This window comes from Triticum aestivum, chromosome 6B (genome assembly GCF_018294505.1).
Source record: "Triticum aestivum cultivar Chinese Spring chromosome 6B, IWGSC CS RefSeq v2.1, whole genome shotgun sequence".
Classification (NCBI taxonomy): Eukaryota; Viridiplantae; Streptophyta; class Magnoliopsida; order Poales; family Poaceae; genus Triticum; species Triticum aestivum.
Genome location: NC_057810.1, coordinates 142,226,732 through 142,242,345, shown reverse-complemented (window position 1 = coordinate 142,242,345; position 15,614 = coordinate 142,226,732).

Sequence of the window (15,614 nt, the reverse complement as noted above, 5' to 3'; positions counted from 1 at the left end):
ATTAGCTACATTGCTTGCAACGCTTATAGTGATGTGCATTACCGAGAGGGCCCAGAGATACCTCTCCGACAATCGGAGTGACAAAACCTAATCTTGAAATACGCCAACCCAACATGTACCTTTGGAGACACCTATAGTACTCCTTTATAATCACCCAGTTACGTTGTGACGTTTGGTAGCACCCAAAGTGTTCCTCTGGTAAAGGGGAGTTGCATAATCTCATAGTTACAGGAACATGTATAAGTCATGAAGAAAGCAATAGCAATATACTAAACAATCAAGTGCTAGGCTAACGGAATGGGTCATGTCAATCACATCATTCTCCTAATGATGTGATCCCATTAATCAAATGACAACTCTTTTGTCCATGGCTAGGAAACATAACCATCTTTGATAAACGAGCTAGTCAAGTAGAGGCATACTAGTGACACTATGTTTGTCTATGTATTCACACATGTATTATGTTTTCGGTTAATACAATTCTAGCATGAATAATAAACATTTATCATGATATAAGGAAATAAATAATAACTTTATTATTGCCTCTATGGCATATTTCCTTCAGTCTCCCACTTGCACTAGAGTCAATAATCTAGTTCACATCATCATGCGATTTAACACCAATATTCATATTTGTATATGATTAACACCCATAGTTCACATCGTCATGTGATCAACACCCAAAGGGTTTACTAGAGTCAATAATCTAGTTCACATCGCTATGTGATTAACACGCAAAGAGTACTAAGGTATGATCATGTTTTGCTCGTGAGAGAAGTTTAGTCTACGGGTCTGTCACATTCAGAGCCGTATGTATTTTGCAAATATTCTATGTCTACAATGCTCTGCATGGAGCTACTCTAGCTAATTGCTCCTACTTTCAATATGTATCCAGATTGAGACTTAGAGTCATCTGGATCGGTGTAAAAGCTTGCACCGATGTAACTTTTTACGACAATCTCTTTTATCACCTCCATAATCGAGAAGTATTTCCTTGGTCCTCACTAAGGATATTCTTGACCGCTGTCCAGTGATCTACTATTAGATCAAAATTGTATTCCTTTGCCAAGCACAGAGCAAGGTATACAATAGGTCTGGTTCACAGCATAGCATACTTTATAGAACCTATGACTGAGGCATAGGGAATGACTTTTCATTCTCTTTCTATTTTCTGCCATAGTCGGGTTTTGAGTCTTGCTCAACTTCACACCTTGCAACACAGGCAAGAACTCTTTCTTTGACTGTTCCATTTTGAACTACTTCAAATTTTTTATCAAGGTATGTACTCATTGAAAAACTTATCAAGCGTCTTGATCTATCTATATAGATCTTGATGCTCAATGTGTAAGCAACTTCACCGAGGTCTTTCTTTGAAAAGCTTCTTTCAAACACTCCTTTATGCTTTCCAGAAAATCCTACATCATTTCCAATTAATAATATGTCATTCACATATACTTATGAGAAATGCTGTAGTGCTCCCACTCACTTTCTTGTAAATACAGGTCTTTCCAAAAGTCCGTATAAAACCATATGCTTTGATCAACTCATCAAAGCGTATATTCCAACTCCGAGATGCTTGCACCAGTCCATTGATGGATTGCTGGAGCTTGCATACTTTGTTAGCATCTTTAGGAATAACAAAAACTTTCTGGTTGCATCATATACAACTCTTCTTTAATAAATCCATTAAGGAATGCAGTTTTGACATCCATTTGCCAGATTTCATAAAATGTGGCAATTGCTAACATGATTCAGACAAACTTAAGCTTCGATACGAGTGAGAAAATCTCATCGTATTCAATACCTTGAACTTGTTGAAAACCTTTCGCAACAAGTCGAGCTTAGTAGATAGTAACACTACTATCAGTGTCCGTCTTCCTCTTGAAGATCCATTTATTTAACATGGCTTGCTGATCATCGAGCAAGTCAATCAAAGTCCATACTTTGTTCTCATACATGGATCATACTTTGTTCGCGTTGAATCTGGGCTCATCATCGCTTCCTCATAGTTCGTAGGTTCATCATGGTCTAGTAACATGACTTCCAGAACATGATTACCGTACCACTCTGGTGCGGATCTTACTCTGGAAGACCTATGAGGTTTGGTAGCAACTTGATCTGAAGTTTCATGATCATCATCATTAACTTCCTCACTAATTGGTGTAGGAATCACTGGAACTGATTTCTGTGATGAACTACTTTCCAATAAGGGAGAAGGTACAATTACCTCATCAAGTTCTACTTTCCTCCCACTCACTTCTTTCGAGAGAAACTTCTTCTCTAGAAAGGATCCATCTTAGCAACGAATAACTTGCCTTCGGAACTGTGATAGAAGGTGTACCCAATAGTTACCTTTGGGTATTCTATGAAGACGCACTGTTGGGGAACGTAGCAGAAATTCAAATTTTTCCTACGTGTCACCAAGATCTATCTATGGAGAAACCAGCAACGAGGGGAAGGAGAGTGCATCTACATACCCTTGTAGATCGCTAAGCGGAAGCGTTCAAGAGAACGGGGTTGAAGGAGTCGTACTCGTCGTGATCCAAATCACCGGAGATCCTAGTGCCGAACGGACGGCACCTCCGCGTTCAACACACGTATAGCCCGGTGACGTCTCCCATGCCTTGATCCAGCAAGGAGAGAGGAAGAGGTTGAGGAAGACTCCATCCAGCAGTAGCACAACGGCGTGGTGGTGATGGAGGAGCATGGCAATCCTGCAGGGCTTCGCCAAGCACCGCGGGAGAGGAGGAGTAAGAGAGGTAGGGCTGCGCCAAGAAAGGGAGAAACTCATGTGTTGGGCAGCCCCCAGGCCTCAAGTATTTATAGGGGGAGGGGAGGGGGCTGCACCCCCTCTAGGGTTCCCTCCCCAAGGGTGGCGGCAGCCCCCAGATGCCATCTGGGTGGCGGCCAGAGGGGGAGAGAGGGGAGGCGCGCCTGGGGTGGGCCTTAGGGCCCATCTGCCCTAGGGTTTGCCCCCTCCCACTCTCCCTTGCACCTTGGGCCCCTTGTGGGGGGCGCACCAGCCCACCTAGGGCTGGTTCCCTCCCACACTTGGCCCATGCAGCCCTCCGGGGTTGGTGGCCCCACTTGGTGGACCCCTGGGACCCTCCCGGTGGTCTCGGTACGTTACCGGAAAAACCCGAAACTTTTCCGGTGACCAAAACAGAACTTCCCATATATAAATCTTTACCTCCGGACCATTTCGGAACTCCTCGTGACGTCCGGGATCTCATTCGGGACTCCGAACAACATTCGGTAACCACATACAAACTTCCTTTATAACCCTAGCATCATCGAACCTTAAGTGTGTAGACCCTACGGGTTCGGGAACCATGCAGACATGACCGAGACGTTCTTCGGTCAATAACCAACAGCGGGATCTGGATACCCATGTTGGCTCCCACATGTTCCACGATGATCTCATCGGATGAACCACAATGTCAAGGACTCAATCGATCCCGTATACAATTCCCTTTGTCTAGCGGTATTGTACTTGCCCGAGATTCGATCGTCGGTATACCGATACCTTGTTCAATCTCGTTACCGGCAAGTCTCTTTACTCGTTCCTGTAACACATCATCCCGTGATCAACTCCTTGGTCACATTGTGCACATTATGATGATGTCCTACCGAGTGGGCCCAGAGATACCTCTCCATTAACCGGAGTGACAAATCCCAGTCTCAATTCGTGCCAACCCAACAGACACTTTCGGAGATACCTGTAGTGCACCTTTATAGCCACCCAGTTACGTTGTGACGTTTGGTACACGCAAAGCATTCCTACGGTATCCGGGAGTTGCACAATCTCATGGTCTAAGGAAATGATACTTGACATTAGAAAAGCTTTAGCATACGAACTACGATCTTTGTGCTAGGCTTAGGATTGGGTCTTGTCCATCACATCATTCTCCTAATGATGTGACCCCGTTATCAACGACATCCAATGTCCATGGTCAGGAAACCGTAACCATCTATTGATCAACGAGCTAGTCAATTAGAGGCTTACTAGGGACATGGTGTTGTCTATGTATCCACACATGTATCTGAGTTTCCTATCAATACAATTATAGCATGGATAATAAACGATTATCATGAACAAGGAAATATAATAATAACTTATTGATTATTTCCTCTAGGGCATATTTCCAACAGTCTCCCACTTGCACTAGAGTCAATAATCTAGTTCACATCGCCATGTGATCAACACTGACAGGTTACATCGCCATGTGACCAACACCCAAGAGTTTACTAGTGTCACTAAACTAGTTCACATCACCATGTGATTAAGACTCAATGAGTTCTGGGGTTTGATCATGTTTTGCTTGTGAGAAAGGTTTTAGTCAAGGGTCTGCAACATTCAGATCCGTATGTACTTCGCAAATCTCTATGTCATATTGTGAATGCTGCTTCCACGCTCCACTTGGAGCTATTCCAAATGGTTGTTCCACTATACGTATCCGGTTTGCTACTCAGAGTCATTCGGATAAGTGTTAAAGATTGTATCGTCGTAACCCTTTACGCCGAACTCTTTATCACCTCCATAATCGAGAAACCTGTCCTTATTTACTCCAAGGACAATTTTGACCGCTGTCCAATGATCCGTTCCTGGATCATTCTTGTACTCCTTGACTGACTCATGGCAAGGCACACTTCCGGTGCGGTACACAGCATAACATACTACAGAGCCTATGTCTGAAGCATAGGGGACGACCTTCGTCCTTTCTCCCTCTTCTGTCGTGGTCGAGCTTTAACTCTTAACCTCATACCTTACTACTCAGGCAAGAACTCCTTCTTTGACTGATCCATCTTGAACACCTTCAAGATCATGCCAAGGTATGTGCTCATTTGAAAGTATTATTAAGCATTTTGATCTATCTTATAGATCTTGATGCTTATTGTTCAAGTAGCCTAATCCAGGTTTTCCATTGAAAAACACTTTTCAAATGACCCTATATGCTTTCCAGAAATTCTACATCATTTCTGATCAACAATATGTCAACAACATATACTTATCAGAAATTCTATAGTGCTCCCACTCACTTCTTTGGAAATACAAGTTTCTCATAAACTTTGTATAAACCCAAAATCTTTGATCATCCTATCGAAGCATACATTCCAACTCCGAGATGCTTACTCCAGTCCTTAGAAGGATCGCTGGAGCCAGCATACCTTTTAGCATCCTTAGGATCGACAAAAACTTTCTGATTGTATCACATACAACCTTTCCTTACGAAAACTGGTAAGGAAACTCGTTTTGACATCCATCTGCCAGATTTCATAAATGCAGCTAATGCTAACATGATTCCGATGGACTTAAGCATCGCTACAGATGAGAAAATCTCATCGTAGTCAACTCCTTGAACTTGTGAAAAAACTCTTCGCCACAAGTCGAGCTTTATAGATGGTGACATTACCGTCCACGTCCGTCTTCTTCTTAAAGATCCATTTATCTCAATGGCTTGCCGATCATCGAGCAAGTCCACCAAAGTCCATGCTTTGTTATGATACATGGATCCTATCTCGGATTTCATGGCTTCTAACCATTTGTCAAAATTTGGGCCCACCATCGCTTCTCCATAGCTCGTAGGTTCAGTGTTGTCTAGCAACATGACCTTCAAGACATGATTACCGTACCACTCTGAAGCAGTACGCATCCTTGTCACCCTACGAGGTACGGTAGTGACTTGATCCAAAACTTCATGATCACTATCATAAGCTTCGACTTCAATTGTTGTAGGCGCCACAGGAGCAACTTCCTGTGCCCTGCTACACACTAGTTGTAGTAATGGTTCAATAACCATATCAAGTCTCCACCATCCTCCCACTCAACTTTTCGAGACAAACTTTTCCTCGAGAAAGGACCCGATTCAAGAAACAATCCCTATTGCTTTCGGATTTGAATTAGGAGGTATACCCAACTGTTTTTGGGTGTCCTATGAAGATGCATTGTATACTTTTTGGGTTCGAGCTTATCAACCTGAAACTTTTTCACATAAGCGTCGCAGCCCCAAACTTTTAAGAAACAACAACTTAGGTTTCTCCAAACCATAGTTCGGTGTCGTCTCAACGGAATTACGTGGTTCCCTATTAAAGTGAGTGCGGTTGTCTCTAATGCCTAACCCATGAACGATAGTGGTAATTCGACAAGAGACATCATGTTACGCACCATATCAATAGGGTGCAACTATGATGTTCGGACACACCATCACACTATGGTGTTCCAGGCGGTATTAATTGTGAAACAATTTCCACAATGTCTTAATTGCGTGCCAAAGCTCGTAACTCAGACACTCATCTCTATGGTCATATCATAGACATTTTATCCTCTTGTCACGACTTGAACCATTCAATAATTCAGACTTGTGCTTCATCAAGTAAATATACTTAGTATCTACTCAAATCATCCGTGAAGTAAGAACATAACGATATTCACTGCATGCCTCAGCACTCAATGGACTGCACACATCAAAATGTGTTACTTCCTACAAGTTGCTTTCTTGTTCCATTTTACTGAAAACGAGTGCTTTCAGTCATCTTGCCCATGTGGTATGATTTGCATATCTCAAATGATTCAAAATCAAGTGAGTCCAAACAATCCATCTACATGGAGTTTCTTCATGCGTATACACCAATAGACGTGGTTCGCATGTCTCAAACTTTTCAAAAATGAGTGAGTCCAAAGATCCATCAACATGGAGCTTCTTCATGCGATTTATACCAATATGACTATTGGGGAACGTTGCAGAAAATTAAATTTTTTCCTACGGTTTCACCAAGATCCATCTATGAGTTCATCTAAGCAACGAGTCAAGGGAGAGAGTTTGCATCTACATACCACTTGTAGATCACGAGCGGAAGCTTGCCAAGGAGATGGTGATGATGGAGTCGTACTCGAGCGTGATTCGGATCACCGATGTCCTAGTGCCGAACGGACAGCACCTCCGCGTTCAACACACGTACGGGACGGGAGACGTCTCCTCCATCTTGATCCAGCAAGGAGGAAGGAGAGGTTGAGGAAGGCAGCTCCAACGGCAGCAAGACGGCGTGGTGCAGTTGACGCGGCAGTATTCCGACAGGGCTTCGCCAAGCACGTACGGAGGAGGAGATGTGTTGGGGAGGGGAGGGGCTGCACCTTGAGTTATGGTGTGTTGCAGCCCTCCCCTCACCCCTCTATATATAGGGGAAAGGGCAAGGGGGGCCGGCCCTCTAGGGAAAACCCTAGGGGGGGCGGCGGCCAAGGGGTGGGGGGCTTGCCCCCCAAGCAAAGGGGGTGCGCCCCCTTTAGGGTTTCCCCCCCACCCCTAGGCGCATGGGCCCAAGGAGGGGGGCGCGCCAAGCCCACTAGGGGCTGGCTGCTATACCCACGCAGCCCAAGTGGCCCCCCGGGAGGGGTGGCCCCTCCCGGTGGACCCCCGGAACCCTTCCGGTGGTCCCGGTACAATACCGGTATAACCCCGAAACTTTCCGGTGCCCGTTTAACAACTTCCCATATATAAAACTTTACCTCCGGACCATTCCGGAACTCCTCGTGACGTCCGGGATCTCATCCGGGACTCCGAACAACATTCGGTAGTCACATACTAGTCTTCCTAATAACCCTAGCGTCACCGAACCTTAAGTGTGTAGACCCTACGGGCTCGGGAGACATGCAGACATGACCGAGACCACTCTCGGGCAATAACCAACAGCGGGGTCTGGATACCCATGTTGGCTCCCACACGCTCCTCGATGATTTCATCGGTTGAACCACGATGTCGAGGATTCGATCAAACCCTGTATACAATTCCCTTTGTCAATCGGTACGTTACTTGCCCGAGACTCGATCGTCGGTATCCCAATACCTTGTTCAGTCTCGTTACCGGCAAGTCACTTTACTCGTACCGTAATGCATGATCCCGTGGCCAACACATTGGTCACCTTGAGCTCATTATGATGATGCATTACCGAGTGGGCCCAGAGATACCTCTCCGTCATACGGAGTGACAAATCCCAGTCTCGATCCGCATAAAACAATAGATACTTTCGGAGATACCTGTAGTGCACCTTTATAGTCACCCAGTTACGTTGTGACGTTTGATACACCCAAAGCACCCCTACGGTATCCAGGAGTTACACGCTCTCATGGTCAAAGGAAGAGATACTTGACATTGGCAAAGCTCTAGCAAACGAACTACACGATCTTTGTGCTATGCTTAGGATTGGGTCTTGTCCATCACATCATTCTCCTAATGATGTGATCCCGTTATCAACGACATCCAATGTCCATAGCCAGGAAACCATGACTATCTGTTGATCACAACGAGCTAGTCAACTAGAGGCTCACTAGGGACATATTGTGGTCTATGTATTCACACGTGTATTATGATTTCCGGATAATACAGTTATAGCATGAATAAAAGACAATTATCATGAACAATGAAATATAATAATACTTTTATTATTGCCTCTAGGGCATATTTCCAACAGTCTCCCACTTGCACTAGAGTCACTAATCTAGTTACATTGTGATGAATCGAACACCCATAGAGTTTTGGTGTTGATCATGTTTAGCTCGCGAGAGAGGTTTAGTCAACGGATCAGCGACATTCAGATCCGTATGTACTTTGCAAATTTCTATGTCTCCATCTTGAACATTTTCACGGATGGAGTTGAAACGACGCTTGATGTGCCTGGTCTTCTTGTGAAACCTGGGCTCCTTAGCAAGGGCAATAGCTCCAGTGTTGTCACAGAAGAGTTTGATTGGCCCCGACGCATTGGGTATGACTCCTAGGTCGGTGATGAACTCCTTCACCCAAATAGCTTCATGCGCTGCCTCCGAGGCTGCCATGTACTCCGCTTCACATGTAGATCCCGCCACGACGCTCTGCTTGCAGCTGCACCAGCTTACTGCTCCACCATTCAACATATACACGTATCCGGTTTGTGACTTAGAGTCATCCAGATCTGTGTCGAAGCTAGCGTCGACGTAACCCTTTACGACGAGCTCTTCGTCACCTCCATAAACGAGAAACATGTCCTTTGTCCTTTTCAGGTACTTCAGGATATTCTTGACCGCTGTCCAGTGTTCCTTGCCGGGATTACTCTGGTATCTTGCTACCAAACTTACGGCAAGGTTTACATCAGGTCTGGTACACAGCATGGCATACATAATAGATCCTATGGCTGAAGCATAGGGGATGACACTCATCTCTTCTTTATCTTTTGCCGTGGTCGGTGACTGAGCTGAGCTCAATCTCACACCTTGTAACATAGGCAAGAACCCTTTCTTGGACTCATCCATTTTGAACTTTTTCAAAATCTTATCAAGGTATGTGCTTTGTGAAAGACCTATGAGGCGTCTCGATCTATCTCTATAGATTTTGATGCCTAATATATAAGCAGCTTCTCCAAGGTCCTTCATTGAAAAACATTTGTTCAAGTAGGCCTTAATGCTGTCCAGAAATTCTATATTATTTCCCATCAAGAGTATGTCATCCACATATAATATGAGAAATGCTACAGAGCTCCCACTCACTTTCTTGTAAACGCAGGCTTCTCCATAAGTCTGCATAAACCCAAACGCTTTGATCATCTCATCAAAGCGAATATTCCAACTCCGAGATGCTTGCACCAGCCCATAAATGGATCGCTGGAGCTTGCATACTTTGTTAGCGTTCTTAGGATCGACAAAACCTTCTGGCTGCATCATATACAGCTCTTCCTTAAGATGCCCGTTAAGGAATGCCGTTTTGACGTCCATCTGCCATATCTCATAATCATAGTATGCGGCAATTGCTAACATGATTCGGACGGACTTAAGCTTCGCTACGGGAGAGAATGTCTCGTCGTAGTCAATCCCTTGAACTTGTCGATAACCCTTAGCGACAAGTCGAGCTTTATAGATGGTAACATTTCCATCCGCGTCCGTCTTCTTCTTAAAGATCCATTTGTTTTCTATCGCTCGCCGATCATCGGGCAAGTCAGTCAAAGTCCATACTTTGTTTTCATACATGGATTCTATCTCGGATTTCATGGCTTCTAGCCATTTGTTGGAATCTGGGCCCGCCATCGCTTCTTCATAGTTCGAAGGTTCACCGTTGTCTAACAACATGATTTCCAGGACAGGGTTGCCGTACCACTCTGGTGCGGAACGTGTCCTTGTGGACCTACGAAGTTCAGTAGCAACTTGATCCGAAGTACCTTGATCATCATCATTGGTTTCCTCTTCAGTTGGTGTGGGCATCACAGGAACATTTTCCTGAGCTGCACCACTATCCCGTTCGAGAGGTAGTACTTCATCGAGTTCTACTTTCCTCCCACTTACTTCTTTCGAGAGAAACTCTTTTTCCAGAAAGCATCCGTTCTTGGCAACAAAGATTTTGCCCTCGGATCTTAAGTAGAAGGTATACCCGACAGTTTCCTTAGGGTATCCTATGAAGACGCATTTTTCCGACTTGGGTTCGAGCTTTTCAGGTTGAAGTTTCTTGACATAAGCATCGCATCCCCAAACTTTTAGAAACGACAGCTTAGGTTTCTTCCCAAACCATAATTCATACGGTGTCGTCTCAACGGATTTAGACGGTGCCCTATTTAAAGTGAATGTAGCTGTCTCTAGAGCGTATCCCCAAAATGATAGCGGTAAATCGGTAAGAGACATCATAGACCGCACCATATCCAATAGAGTGCGATTACGACGTTCGGACACACCGTTTCGCTGAGGTGTTCCAGGCGGCGTGAGTTGTGAAACGATTCCACATTTCCTTAAGTGTGTGCCAAATTCGTGACTTAAATATTCTCCTCCACGATCTGATCGTAGGAACTTTATCTTTCGGTCACGTTGATTCTCCACCTCATTCTGAAATTCCTTGAACTTTTCAAAGGTCTCAGACTTGTGTTTCATTAAGTAGACATACCCATATCTACTTAAGTCATCAGTGAGAGTGAGAACATAACGATATCCTCCGCGAGCCTCAACGCTCATTGGACCGCACACATCGGTATGTATGATTTCCAACAAGTTGGTTGCTCGCTCCATTGTTCCGGAGAACGGAGTCTTGGTCATTTTGCCCATGAGGCATGGTTCGCATGTGTCAAACGATTCATAATCAAGAGACTCCAAAAGTCCATCAGCATGGAGCTTCTTCATGCGCTTGACACCAATGTGACCAAGGCGGCAGTGCCACAAGTATGTGGGACTATCGTTATCAACTTTACATCTTTTGGCATCTACACTATGAACATGTGTAATATTACGCTCGAGATTCATTAAGAATAAACCATTGACCATCGGAGCATGACCATAAAACATATCTCTCATATAAATCGAACAACCATTATTCTCGGACTTAAATGAGTAGCCATCTCGTATTAAACGAGATCCAGATACAATGTTCATGCTCAAACTTGGCACTAAATAACAATTATTAAGGTTCAAAACTAATCCCATAGGTAAATGTAGAGGCAGCGTGCCGACGGCGATCACATCGACTCTGGAACCATTCCCGACGCGCATCGTCACCTCGTCCTTCGCCAGTCTCCGTTTATTCCGCAGCTCCTGCTGTGAGTTACAAATATGAGCAACGGCACCGGTATCAAATACCCAGGAGTTACTACGAGTACTGGTAAGGTACACATCAATTACATGTATATCAAATATACCTTTGGTGTTGCCGGCCTTCTTATCTGCTAAGTATTTGGGGCAGTTCCGCTTCCAGTGACCCTTCCCCTTGCAATAAAAGCACTCAGTCTCAGGCTTGGGTCCATTCTTTGACTTCTTCCCGGTAACTGGCTTACCAGGCGCGGCAACCTCCTTGCCGTCCTTCTTGAAGTTCTTCTTACCCTTGCCCTTCTTGAACTTAGTGGTCTTATTGACCATCAACACTTGATGTTCTTTCTTGATTTCAACCTCTGCTGACTTCAGCATAGAAATACTTCAGGAATGGTCTTTACCATCCCCTGCATATTGTAGTTCATCACAAAGCTCTTGTAGCTTGGTGGGAGCGACTGGAGGATTCTGTCAATGACCGCCTCATCTGGGAGGTTAATGTTCAGCTGGGTCATACGGTTGTGCAACCCAGACATCTTCAGGATGTGTTCACTGACAGAACTGTTTTCCTCCATCTTACAACTGTAGAACTTGTCGGAGACATCATATCTCTCGACCCGGGCGTGAGCTTGAAAAACTAGTTTCAGCTCTTCGAACATCTCATATGCTCCGTGATGCTCAAAACGCTTTTGGAGCCCCGCTTCTAAGCTGTAAAGCATGCCGCACTGAACGAGGGAGTAATCATCAGCACGAGACTGCCAAGCATTCATAATGTCTTGGTTCTCTGGGACGGGAGCGTCACCTAGCGGTCCTTCTAGGACATATTGTTTCCTGGAAGCTATGAGGATGATCCTCAGGTTCCGGACCCAGTCCGTATAGTTGCTGCCATCATCTTTCAGCTTGGTTTTCTCTAGGAACGCGTTGAAGTTCATGTTGACATGAGCGTTGGCCATTTGATCTACAAGACATATTTGCAAAAGTTTTTAGACTAAGTTCATGATAATTAAGTTCTAATCAAATTATGAACTCCCACTTAGATTAGACATCCCTCTAGTCATCTAAGTGTTACACGATCCGAGTCGACTAGGCCGTGTCCGATCATCACGTGAGACGGACTAGTCATCATCGGTGAACATTCTCATGTTGATCGTATCTTTCATACGACTCGTGTTCGACCTTTCGGTCTCCGTGTTCCGAGGCCATGTCTGCACATGCTAGGCTCGTCAAGTTAACCCTAAGTGTTTTCGCTGTGTAAAACTGTCTTACACCCGTTGTATGTGAACGTAGGAATCCATCACACCCGATCATCACGTGGTGCTTAGAAGCGACGAACTGTAGCAACGGTGCACAGTTAGGGGAGAACACTTCTTGAAATTTTGTGAGGGATCATCTTATTTACTACCGTCGTCCTAAGTAAACAAGATGCATAAATATAATAAACATCACATGCAATTATATAGTTGTGACATGATATGGCCAATATCATATAGCTCCATTGATCTCCATCTTCGGGGCTCCATGATCATCTTGTCACCGGCTTGACACCATGATCTCCATCATCATGATCTCCATCATCGTGTCTTCATGAAGTTGTCACGCCAACGACTACTTCTACTTCTATGACTAACGCGTTTAGAAATGAAGTAAAGTAAGTTACATGGCGTTCTTCAATGACACGCAGGTCATACAAAAATAAAGACAACTCCTATGGCTCCTGCCGGTTGTCATACTCATCGACATGCAAGTCGTGAATCCTATTACAAAGAACATGATCTCATACATCACAATTCATCATTCATCACAACTTCTGGCCATATCACATCACTTGATCAATCGCTGCAAAAACAAGTTAGACGTCCTCTAATTGTTGTTGCATCTTTTATGTGGCTGCAATTGGGTTCTAGCAAGAACGTTTTCTTACCTACGAATAACCACAACGTGATTTTGTCAACTTCTGTTTACCCTTCATAAGGTCCCTTTTCATCGAATCCGCTCCAACTAAAGTGGGAGAGACAGACACCCGCCAGCCACCTTATGCAACTAGTGCATGTTAGTCGGTGGAACCGGTCTCACGTAAGCGTACGTGTAAGGTTGGTCCGGGCCGCTTCATCCCACAATACCGCCGAAGCAAGAAAAGACTAGTAGAGGCAAGTAAGATGACAAAATCCACGCCCACAACAAAATTGTGTTCTACTCGTGCAAAGAGAACTACGCATAGACCTAGCTCATGATGCCACTGTTGGGGAACGTTGCAAAAAATTAAAATTTTTCCAACGGTTTCACCAAGATCCATCTATGAGTTCATCTAAGCAACGAGTCAAGGGAGAGAGTTTGCATCTACATACCACTTGTAGATCACGAGCGGAAGCTTGCCAAGGAGATGGTGATGATGGAGTCGTACTCGAACGTGATTCGGATCACCGATGTCCTAGTGCTGAACGGACAGCACCTCCGCGTTCAACACACGTACGGGACGGGAGACGTCTCCTCCGTCTTGATCCAGCAAGGAGGAAGGAGAGGTTGAGGAAGGCAGCTCCTACGGCAGCACGACGGCGTGGTGCAGTTGACGCGGCAGTATTCCGACAGGGCTTCGCCAAGCACGTACGGAGGAGGAGATGTGTTGGGGAGGGGAGGGGCTGCACCTTGAGTTATGGTGTGTTGCAGCCCTCCCCTCACCCCTCTATATATAGGGGAAAGGGCAAGGGGGGGCCGGCCCTCTAGGAAAAACCCTAGGGGGGGCGGCGGCCAAGGGGTGGGGGGCTTGCCCCCAAGCAAAGGGGGTGCGCCCCCTTTAGGGTTTCCCCCCACCCCTAGGCGCATGGGCCCAAGGAGGGGGGCACGCCAAGCCCACTAGGGGCTGGCTGCTATACCCACGCAGCCCAAGTGGCCCCCCGGGAGGGGTGGCCCCTCCCGGTGGACCCCCGGAACCCTTCCGGTGGTCCCGGTACAATACCGGTATAACCCCGAAACTTTCCGGTGCCCGTTTAACAACTTCCCATATATAAAACTTTACCTCCGGACCATTCCGGAACTCCTCGTGACGTCCGGGATCTCATCCGGGACTCCGAACAACATTCGGTAGTCACATACTAGTCTTCCTAATAACCCTAGCGTCACCGAACCTTAAGTGTGTAGACCCTACGGGCTCGGGAGACATGCAAACATGACCGAGACCACTCTCGGGCAATAACCAACAGCGGGGTCTGGATACCCATGTTGGCTCCCACACGCTCCTCGATGATTTCATCGGTTGAACCATGATGTCGAGGATTCGATCAAACCCTGTATACAATTCCCTTTGTCAATCGGTACGTTACTTGCCCGAGACTCGATCGTCGGTATCCCAATACCTTGTTCAGTCTCGTTACCGGCAAGTCACTTTACTCATACCGTAATGCATGATCCCGTGGCCAACACATTGGTCACTTTGAGCTCATTATGATGATGCATTACCGAGTGGGCCCAGAGATACCTCTCCGTCATACGGAGTGACAAATCCCAGTCTCGATCCGCATAAAACAATAGATACTTTCGGAGATACCTGTAGTGCACCTTTATAGTCACCCAGTTACGTTGTGACGTTTGATACACCCAAAGCACCCCTACGGTATCCAGGAGTTACACGCTCTCATGGTCGAAGGAAGAGATACTTGACATTGGCAAAGCTCTAGCAAAGGAACTACATGATCTTTGTGCTATGCTTAGGATTGGGTCTTGTCCATCACATCATTCTCCTAATGATGTGATCCTGTTATCAACGACATCCAATGTCCATAGCCAGGAAACCATGACTATCTGTTGATCACAACGAGCTAGTCAACTAGAGGCTCACTAGGGACATATTGTGGTCTATGTATTCACACGTGTATTATGACTTCCGGATAATACAGTTATAGCATGAATAAAAGACAATTATCATGAACAATGAAATATAATAATACTTTTATTATTGCCTCTAGGGCATATTTCCAACAATGACTTACATGGCAGTGCCACATGTAAGTGGTACTATCATTACTATCTTATATCTTTTGGCATGAAAATGTGTATCACTACGATCGAGATTCAATAAACCACTCAGGTTTAATAC